The following is an 11,181-nucleotide window of genomic DNA, read 5'->3' as shown; positions in this document are numbered from 1 at the left end:
GGTACCTGTGCACTCATTTTTTTTCCCTTGCATCTTCTAGTTTACTGTAAAAGTGTCAACCTGTTTGATCATTTTATAATGACAAAAAGGCAGATATAGTAGAGATGAAGAAACAAAAAAAAAGATGGCACGAAAAATAAATAAAACATAAATTAGTAACAGCTACCATTAGTATACAAACTAAAATTCAACTGAGGGAAAGCACTTGCAAAGATGAGGAGAGAACTGGGTAAACCTATCTTTGGCAATGAATGATTCACAGGGGTTGTAATGTGATCGATAACATTTCAGGCCCACATGACTAATCTAAATCTGGTCCAGTTTCACAGTGGTCAAAAGCTGGTACAATCTAATGTGATGCTCGGTGGCTGTAGAACTCAGCTGATGATTTAAATCTAATTCCACTCAAAGGGCAGAAGTCGGTATTGTAAGGATGCTGCCCAGGAAGCTCAGACGACCAAGGGTTATCTGCCCAAGCAAAACCTTTCCTGCTCCTTTGTGCTCAACATCTATCTTAAGGGGAAGCCTGACCAAACTACGGAATGCTGCACAGCCACACCTGCCTATTTATTTATGTACTGAAACTGTAGTAAACCCCACCATTAGGAAATAAGAATACAACCACTGAGAATACACATACAACATTTCTAATCAACTCAGAAACCATTATTTCTGTCCCTGAGAAGAGATTCACTAAATATGGTACTTTCTCATTCAACATTTATTGCCTTTCATTAACTCCAGATGAAACATGAAGTCTCTAAAAACAAAAATAATATTCTCTTCATTCCCCAAATGCTGGCTTTGCAAACTCAAGCACACATTTACCAGAAAATTAAGCCTTTCTACCAGCACCGATCAGTGTAGTCTGCAGTCCTGCATTATGTGACACAGTCATAGCTCCACAGCGCTCTCTTTAGATGAAGGTCATGTCATGGCTGTCCATCAACCTCTGAATCTGACGGGCTCAATCACCACAGGGTCAAAACCCAGTTCATATCCTGTGGATTGCATGGGAAGCACATAACATTCAGTTCTCTCTCTCATGAAGGCAGCCATTTGGAGAGTTAGAAGAAGCACAATCTGTAAATATTTATACTGTTTGTCAAAACTACAATGCTCACAGGACTCAGAATGCATCCTACAAGCCAGTCTGGAAACTACAATAGCATCACATTCACTTGCAATAGAAGAATGGCTCCTTAACACCCCTTCTCCACTCAGCCAAAATCGGCTGAAGAAACCAGTCAGAGAACTAGCCTTACTACCTAGCAAATGTAAGCAAGTAAAGGTGTGTCAAGCCTGGGGAAGGCAGGTATCTTCACCTGAAAATCACCTGCCCCAATGATCATATCTGGCATCTTTTAACAATGTCCTGATTTATCCTATCTTGTCTCATATACAAACTGTAGGCAGCCAGTTCAGTTTCATAATTGTACCTCCCTGCATAATGAAACTGAAATGAAAAGCAACCATGTCTCTGACTTCATACTTCAGTACCCATCCTGCCTCAAATACGAGTGCCAAGAGGGAAAAATAAGTGAAACATATACTTTGCATACAACACTCATCAGTTATGAAAACCTCAGCCCATGGAAAGCTAGAAGCATGGCAAAAAATGTCTTCTGTAGATACCTGTTTGGGAGAATTATATATTGGAATTTTAGAGGGGAATGCACACAAAAGCAGCTGTTAACAAGGTACTGATAAAGTGCTGCAAGATGCAGGTCAACCACAGCCACATACGGTGGAATGCTGTTTCTAGGATATTCCTCTTACAGTACTGTGAGGCTACACAAACAGCAGTCAGGAAAAGCATAAAAGCATACGCACCACAGCATAAAAGTAAAGACCTTTCCAAGTGGAAATTTGCAGCAAGGGTGGAAGAATGCTCCAAATATTCCTACAGCCTGTTGACTTACCGCCAACAACCCCCATTCAGACTGATCTTCTACTGAGAAATTTATGTTAAACTTGTTGCTTAACTGATTTGCATCAGAAATGTGGAGTAAAAAAAAAAAAAGAAGTCTTTTAGTACTTAATGAAACTAAATCCACCCCATGTCATTCAGCACCTTCTTTGCTTCTCGGACCTTTCATATCCCTCCTTATGACCCATTTGAAATTCTGATCAAAAGACACCTTCAGGAAGTTTTTATAGAATAAGCACAGGAGCACTGTGTATCATAGGTTTCCAACCTTCTCAGCAAGCTCATGTTCTTACGTTGGCTGTTGCCCCCCCCATCTATTTGTAGGTGCCTTCCTCCAGAAAAGCAGTGGACTCTGCCAGCTCTATGCTCCACCAGAGCAGAAGCTGGTCAGAGCAGCAAGCACCATCACCGTGGCAGGAAAGGGAAGCCTACAGCCTCCATACAGAGAGCTCAGTGCCTGGTGCCTACCATTCTCTGCCTTCACTCAGATTTCTGTGTCCACCCGGCTTTTCTATGCTTCTCCTCCAAAAGCTGAAGCAGGAGTAACACATGCAGGTACTGCTGTGCCCTATCTGGAATGCAGCTGGCTTAACTTGCATCTTTTTGCCAGCTAGCCAGAGAGCATTTTCATTTTCAAACCATCACCCGCAGTGATTTCACAGAAAGAACAAGTATTATCCAGCACTACTCAATAGCATTAATTATAATACAAATCTTGTTCTCAGGCTCGTTTGCCTCCTCCCAGGCTTGTACTGGTGCCTGACTCACAATTCACCACAAATTCCTACTCTCCTTCACCACTGAGGGCCGAATAATAATTTGATGGACACTGGGGATACCACCAGCAGGACAGTCTTTCAAGCCTGTTGGCATCTCAAGAGCTATTGATTTTATTAGTGCCTCTGGCAACTTAGAAAGGACAATCTCTAGGGTTTTGTAGCAGGAATGTAGCTCCCAGAGTGGCTGCTAACCTGGCTGCCTTGCTGTGCTCTTGGAACCAACTCTGTGGATGGAGGACAATGAAGTGACGCCAGGCACAGCTCCAGCACAAGAAGTGGCTGCAGAGGTTTGTCTCCCTGCTGCAGGCAGGCTGATGAATGAGAGTTACCTGCAGAACCTACCACCCTGTGTCCCACAAAGAAAGTAAGTGGCCTGCTTGGTTTCCTGGATATTTTCCTTTGTTTCTCTTTGAAATTAAGTTTGAACACTGTTTTTAAGATCAGATGAGAGAGCTAATTCTATAGGGTAATACGTAGTTCAAACTAACATCCAAATGCATTCAGTAAGACAAACAAAATTCTACTCGTGAGCCTGGAATTTTCTTGTGGCAGCAGCTTGTTTTCTGCTTTTTGAGTTACAGCTGTACACAGCTGTTAGTGATCAAGTGCTGCAGACCACTTAGCAGCCACCACAACTCTTCATATACCTATTCTGTGCTTTTCATTTATTTTGTTCCCTGTTAGGCTTTTATGGCCTAGCTGTTACTATAATAAGAGTAATCCACTCTGGAGACTTGGTGGACGTTCGATAGCTCAGTATGAGATGGTTTTGCACTAGGGAACCATATAAATAATGGAAAAACATCCAAACCTAACCTGCAAACTTAAGGGACACCTTCACAATCATATTGCTTCTAGCCAATAGGATTTATATTTTAGCATTCATAATTAGACACCTCACCGTTGTCAGAGAGGGATAGCAATAAGCGTTTCAACTTACCTTATAACAGAACTAGAACTTAAATATACATGTCTAAGTATGATCCAGACTGGCAACATGAGAAACCTTGGCTGGAGGCAGGAGAATGAAAAGCCCTCAAATATCAACTCAGAACAAAACATGTCGGATGCAAGAACAGCCTTTAAACAAGCACAGTGACACTGTATTTTGTTTTAAATTTGCTGAAAAAATGGGACCACAGCTAGAAAACTCAGACAGATGGATTTTCTTCTCTGACAAACCAAACTAGCCTGCAGATTAATAATTCAAAAGAGTATTTTTCCAGCACCCTAAAACATTCATTTTTCTCTTCATTAAACTCACACTAATACAGCATTCTGGGCTGCATCAAAAGAAGCATGACCAGCAGGTCGAGGGAGGTGATTCTCCCCCTCTACTCTGCTCTCATGAGACCCCACCTGGAGAACTGTGTTCAGCTGTGGGGCCCCCAGCATAAGAGGGACATGGACCTGTTGGAGTGAGTCCAGAGGTGGGCCACAAAGATGATCAGAGGGCTGGAGCACCTCTCCTATGAAGACAGGCTGAGAGAGTTGGGGTTGTTCAGCCTGGAGAAGAGAAGCCTCCAGGGACACCTTATAGTAGCCTTCCAGTACCTCAAGGGGGCCTACAAGAAAGCTGGAGAGGGACTTTTTACAAGGGCAGGTAGTGACAGGACAAGGAATAATGGCTTTGAACTGAAAGAGGGTAGATTTAGATTAGATACAAGGAAGAAGTTCTTCACTGTGAGGGTGGTGAGGCACTGGAACAGGTTGCCCAGAGAAGCTGTGGATGCCCCATCCCTGGAAGTGCTCAAGGCCAGGTTGGATGGGGCTTTGAGCAGCCTGGTCTAGTGGAAGGTGCCCCTGACCATAGCAGGGGGGTTGGAACTAGATGATCTTTAAGGTCCCTTCCAACCCAAATCATTCTATGATTATGATCTGTACCAATGGTAGGTTTACTTCTTTGATCCTGTACTATAGATTGTCAGCAGAGATTTTTACCAGATTTATTCATTGCCTTTGGTAACAGAATGCATTTCAAATTGTGCTTACATACAGAAAACATCTGGAAACTATGACGATTGCCTACAAAAAGTGATGGTTCTTCCTCTAGTGTCAATGTAACCCTTATTCTTTCCAATTCCTTTCACTAAATTGCATATCTAAGTGGAGGTTAAGACTACCACTTTGACCTAGCAATAGGTGTAAGTTTTGTGTTTAAGCCCTGTGCTGAATCAAGGTTTAAAAATGTAGTTCTCCACCTGTGGTCAAGCAGGCCTAAAGAAAGGAAAAGAACGCAGGGAGGAAGAAGGCAAAGAGAAAGAAGAGGAAATCTAAAGGAGGAGAAGGAAGAGGATAGAAAAAACAAAGTAGCAATGAGAAAAGAAAAACAACTGTTTGGTTAATAATGTTGTATTTGATATGTATTTCAATCTGTGCATTCTGCAACATGTACTTGGTTTGTTTGATTGCTCACCTCTGTTAAAGGTGAGGTTTCAATTCTATGCCTAGTTGAACCCAATATTTATAAGAAGTATGACTAAGCAATCACTGGGAAATCAAATCTCTCTGGAAAAGAAGGATAATTCTTTAGAAAGGAAATCGCAGTAGGCCCCATGAGAGAAGTCATTCCAGATTCAGATCAATTAACACTTTACGTATGACTATTACAATACCCTGTATTGTTTATGCCTTTTATATGAGAACTGGAAAGTAGGGAGAAAATAATCTTTATAAATTCCTTAAAAAAACATATAGTCAATTTTAAAATAATCCTGTGGCATGCATGCTGTATGATGGCTATAAATATGGTGAAAATATTTAAACAATACTTGTGACTACAGGTACACATTAGTCAGGAAATAAACATAAACAGTGGCATATCTGACCTTCCAGCATTAGCTTTTTAAAAAATTTTAAGCATCCAAAATGCAAGTAAGGAAATGAAAGTTACTTCACTCATTGCCCTTAAGTAGGATGTGTAGACACTTTTGCAAATGCCATGAGGTGCCTCTGTGCATCCTTAGGGATATAATTATGTTTAAAAATGTGACATCCTTCACTTAAAAGAGGCAGGTTCTGTAATCAGGCTGCTGGAAATGTGAGGTTGTAAATGTATCAGTCTCTTTGTTCTCATTCTACCCTGACACAGGCTTGCGATGTTTTGCTCTCAATAAATCACTTTCTTTTTTTAAAACACAGGTGCTCTCTGTAATGTATCACAGTGTCAGTGGCTGATTGCTAGGTGAAGATTAACTGTTGAGCTCATCTAGATTGCTAAAGTAAACTAGATAGATACCTTTGTGACAATCTGTAAGAGCTCATCAAAACAAAATTGCACAAGCATATTCTTTTGACAATCTTTTCCTGGTAAACCTTTGTCCTCCATCCCTCAAATTTATTCTCCCATTACCTTCTCCCTTTGAACCAGATGATATCCCCTTTCCTGTCTTCACAAAATCCTTACTTCTCTTAACCTCTACCCAATTCTGCCACATTGTCATTTATCATGCTCAGCCTGCCCAAGCAGACTCTTCGAGTGTGACTCTGGTTTTCTTTTTTTGACTTACTAAAATGTAGGATGCCCACTCCAAAATCTTGGGACTCCACAGAATTGCTCCATGGGCTCTACCTGGGTTTGGGTGGGGTCTCAACATCAGCAACCACTTCACTGAAGGAGCAAGGATTTTACATACCATAAAATGCTCAGAATGCAATCAGGAAGAGGTTTGCAGTGTCTTGCTGGTCCTCTGTTGTGTTAGACACGTTCCCAGCCAGACAGCCTGACCCTGTAGGGTGATAATCTAATTCCCCTCACTCTCCACTTCCTTGCACTTCTCTCATTATTACAAGTCCTGTTACTGCTTTGAAAAGCACAGCACCTTGAGAAGTGCAGTTTTGCAAATAACTAACTCTCCAAGGCAACTTTTGAAGGAAGCCATCTAGATTGCTCAGAAGCCTGCATCTCTCCAGAAAGAAAGGAGCCTGGAAAAATGAAGTGTCATTCAAATCACCAAAAAAAACTTCGGCACCTCTGGTATAACAACAGCTGCAAGCTCCAGAACACAGAAAAAGATGTGTTTAGATGGGTATACTGTCCTTATGAAAGAAGGCATTAGACTGTCCTTCCTCTGAGGACCCTAGCTGCCAAGCTGACTTACACATTCAGAAAATAAACTGAAAATATACCTTCCTCATTCCGTCTAATAGAGAGTCTTACCTATCAGTCTACAAGTAGAATAAAGCAGTATAACCACAGAGATGGGCAAAGACCATTATTTCATTATTTTGGGTTGATCAGAAGGGAGTATTCACTTACACAGCCATGTCACTACCTGACAAACACAAAAAGATACAGTTTCCCACTCATTAGCCCCTACATTTATATCCCTTCTCAGCCTCACAAACTCCCAGTTTCTAAACTGGGACGATCTTCAATTCCAGATGCCAACAGCAGTTTTGGGGTGGAAAAATGAGCCCCAGACACAGCCCAGCGGCAGTCTACACTTCTAGATTGTAACATTTCATCTCAAAAGGCAACCTCTTCGCATCATGGAGAAAACCTTCACAGTGGAAACCCCTTGCCCCTGGGTGCAGTGCTGAGGCCTGCAGACCACTGGGGTGCCTCCTTCCCCTCCTCCCGCCCTCACCTCAGGGCTCACAGGGCTGTTTCTCACACTTTTTTCTCTCACTCCTCACTGCAGGGCGGCATTTTGCCCTTCCTTACACACGCTTTCCCTCAGGCACCCGCCCGTGACTGAGGGGCTCAGCTGTGCCCTGCAGCAGGCCGGCTGGAACCGGCTGGAACCGGCTGGAACCGGCTGTGTCCGGCTCGGGGCAGCCCTGGCGGCTCCTCACAGGGGCCACCCTGCAGCCCCCCGCTGCCAAAACCTTGACACGGGCACCAAATACAGATCGTAACTTATTTTTCACTGGGGACTGGTCCATGACTGAGAGCTAAAAAGCACGAGTTGGAAGGAAAATAACCATCTGCCACAATAAATAGTTATAATGGATGTGACAGGAGGCATGCACACACTAATAAGGAAAACATAGAAACAACCTATACTGACAACACTTGCTATTTACTCACACGGCTGCATCTCTGCTGGCCTTCATCACCACCAAACAGGCATATCCGCTCAACCCTCTCAGGGACAAGGCAAGGCAAGGCAATTATCCTCTGTTCCAGCGAAGCAAGACATGGTTTGACCCTTGTCTTATAGGATGTTCAGTGCAAAATCACTACACTTTCGGTTGCCATCATAGTCCCTGGGTGTTGAGGTCAGTCTCCAACCTGAAGTATTTGTTCACAAATCATCACCAAAACCTTCAAGTCTGAAAAAAAAACCCCAATAAACTACCATTAGCAAATGAGAAATTTTTAAATTTGCACCCCGTACCTATGACACAGGTTGACAATCGTAGAGCTGTGCTGCTCCAGTAACACTACTAAGGAGGTTTTTAGATTTCTACTGATAGAAAAATGCTGTGTGTTTTACTACTAGATGTAGAAAATTAAATTGCTTTAGAAACAAAGGAGAACATAGAGCAAACAGCAGATATCAAATATATACTTAATTGAGCATTTTATGTTAGAAACTAAAGAACCTCTAGCAAAACCACCATCTATTGCTAACTGGTGTACCTCCACGAAGGCTAACACACTGAGCAAATTTATACCCGCTCAAGATCTGATCAACATGGGTATGCACATATCTGCTTCTACCGTTAACGTATCATCCCATACAGTTTTCCCTGCAGTTGTACTGAAGGTCCGAAATGCAGCTATATCTCATTTTGAAACATCTCTGCATTTTCATGTCAGTCACTTAGCAACTCGTTATGTGAGAAGAAAAATAAAGTATCTGCCTTTAAGAAGAGCAGCAGTGTCATGGAGATGGCAGCCCTCTCTTTTTCCACACCTCAAACACATTTCCATCACACCACAATGAGCTTTTAGCCTAGCCCCACACCCAGGGAACAGCTTTGTCTCCCCACTGCCCTGACACTTTACTTGTTATGATAATGAAAAAAAAAGCAGGGCATCAGCTATGCTAGTACAGAAACCCTTCACCAGGGATATAATTGATGTCATCCTAACCCCCCGCACAGAGGACATTAGGAAATTATTAGAAGTAGGAACTTTGGGGATAAAATGGATAAAAATCATTAAGCAACAGGTAAGAAGTATCCTCCATTACATGTCCCTGAGGCAGCTTTCCCCCAGCCATCTCCACTCTCGGCAGGTAACTCAGCAGAACAGCGTTCTGGCACCTCTCTAATCTACTGCAACTTGTACCAGCATTTGCTGTAAGCATGAGCTGAAATTTCATACTCGAAATAGTTATTAAGGCCTCTTACTATTGTAAATCATATGCAAAATAGCCAGAGCAATTTCAGCAGGGTGTTTATATGCATTTGAACAGCTGTTCTAAAGTAACAGCTCTTTCATCCGCACAGTTATTTCTTGTGTCTTGAAGTGATGAAGATTTGGGAACAAAATATTCTTGCATGGAAGAACGCCGCTACTTGGTAATTAAGCATGTTGTAATTCACGGCACTAGAGGAATGCCAGCAAGGCAGGATTGTCCTCTGATTAGGATAACAAAAAAGGATTCAGGAAACAAACCAGGTTTTGCCATGTTTTCCTTCTTAGTCTCTTCAAGGCCCTGTTCTCTGTCTATAAAACAGGAAGAACAGTGCTCCCTTGTGAAATAGAGAAACTGATCTCATTTGTCATGTCCAGACTCTGCTGTATATGTTATTAAATATTATTGCATACTACTAATAAAGTTGAGTTTATTGTGGTGACAGGTGCAATCACTGAACAGTATCATGACATTTCCAAGAACACGGTAGAAAAGATAAGAAAAAGCAAAACCTGTAACAGACTGGAGATCTCTGAGGAAAACATGCTTTGCACAAACAGTTGAATTATCCTGGACCATTTGTGATAAACTGGCTATGGATTCTGGAAAAAACAGTTGGGTAAATGTGACTGGCCAGATGGAGGAACATCCCTTCAAATAGCAGAACAGAAAGTGCCACCGCGAACATTTTGGTGGCCCATAGAACTAACCCTTCTCTCCTACATCAAGTCTAGAGCCAAAAATAAAAAAAGGGGTTTAAAACTTGATCATCTGCTACTTAGCTTTACAAAGATGGAAGTAGAAAATCGATGAAACAATGACTCTAAAGAATAGTAGTTGAAACATACTAGCAAAAAAAAGCTAACAGAAAGTGCCTGTAGCCAGAGCTCCCCTGTAAAGTGCTGAAAACTTCAAGGGTCACTTCAGTGAACTAGAAAAGCATGCAAAAAGCAGCCAAAAGGTTTAATAAACTGAAGTATCTTGAGCAATCTGGGGGATTAAGCATTGTTTTCTCTGGAGTTTACAACCTTGCCTGCAGGAAGGAATAATTGAAAAGTTATTCTAGTGGTTATGAGCTGCTGAGGTGTGAAATGCACCACGTGCAGCTGCCTACTCAGCTCCAGTTTTCACTGACGCACAATACCACCTAAGTAGCCACTGCCTTCAGTTGTGTTCCTAGTGTACTAGAAAAAAGGGTTGTACTTTTTTCTAAAGGAACTAAAATACCATTGACATAACACCTTGGCCAGAAAAGTCCTCAGTTATCTTGTTGGATTATGTTTCTCTTCAGACACATGAACATGTAGGTGTAGCACTTAGGGTCTTTTCCAACCTAAATGATTCTATGAAATTATACAAACACCTCCGAAAATTACCTTGCAAAATTTTCAGTTAAGAACAAACTAAACCACTTTAAAATGAGACCCCGACTCTTTAAATAATGGAAATCTGGGAAAAGATAGCTTAACATATGGCTTTGCTTCTCTGAGTAGACCACGTTGCTCTCTCCTGACCAGAAGTGGTTAAAACTATACCATCAACAGAATCTGCGGCCCACTGTGTGGAGTGTGCAGAGTTCATGGAAGTTGGAAATATGGCTGGCATTTGAATAGGACAAGGGAACAGCAAAGACATCTAATATCTGTTACAAATTCATGTGGCCAGATGCCAAATACATGGTGGTCCTGGACAGGGGTAGGATGTAGACTCTTTCACCACTCATACTGTAGTGAATTGCCATTTACTTAACTTAGCACCATGTCCCACGGCCTAAGATCTTTATTTATTGCTCTGATTTCCCCTAAAAATAATCCTGCCTGACCTCTTCAAAGGCTAGATTAAGTAGAGGAGCTGCACAGCAGGACCACACGTTGTCAAGGCAGCCACTCTGGACAATTGGTAAGCAACACCTTATTAAAGCAAATATGTGAGCGTGGGGCTTCTGATCACACCAGGATAAGTTTCCTCTTCCTGGTTTGGGATTTGATCCTCAGGAAAGAGCAGTCCCAGACTGTGCTCATGCACTGTCTGTGTTTACAAAAGAACAGAGTGGAAGTTGACCTTGCCTGCAGAGAGGACCAAAGGGCAGACTCCTGAAGTCCCCTGGCATACTTACAATCAGCATGCTTGTTGTTTACAGCTTTCTTTTCAAATTTAGAAA

This window comes from Haliaeetus leucocephalus, unplaced genomic scaffold, assembly GCF_000737465.1.
Source record: "Haliaeetus leucocephalus isolate CR32 unplaced genomic scaffold, Haliaeetus_leucocephalus-4.0 Scaffold228, whole genome shotgun sequence".
NCBI classification, from domain to species: domain Eukaryota; kingdom Metazoa; phylum Chordata; class Aves; order Accipitriformes; family Accipitridae; genus Haliaeetus; species Haliaeetus leucocephalus.
Note: the sequence above shows the minus strand (reverse complement) of the source record.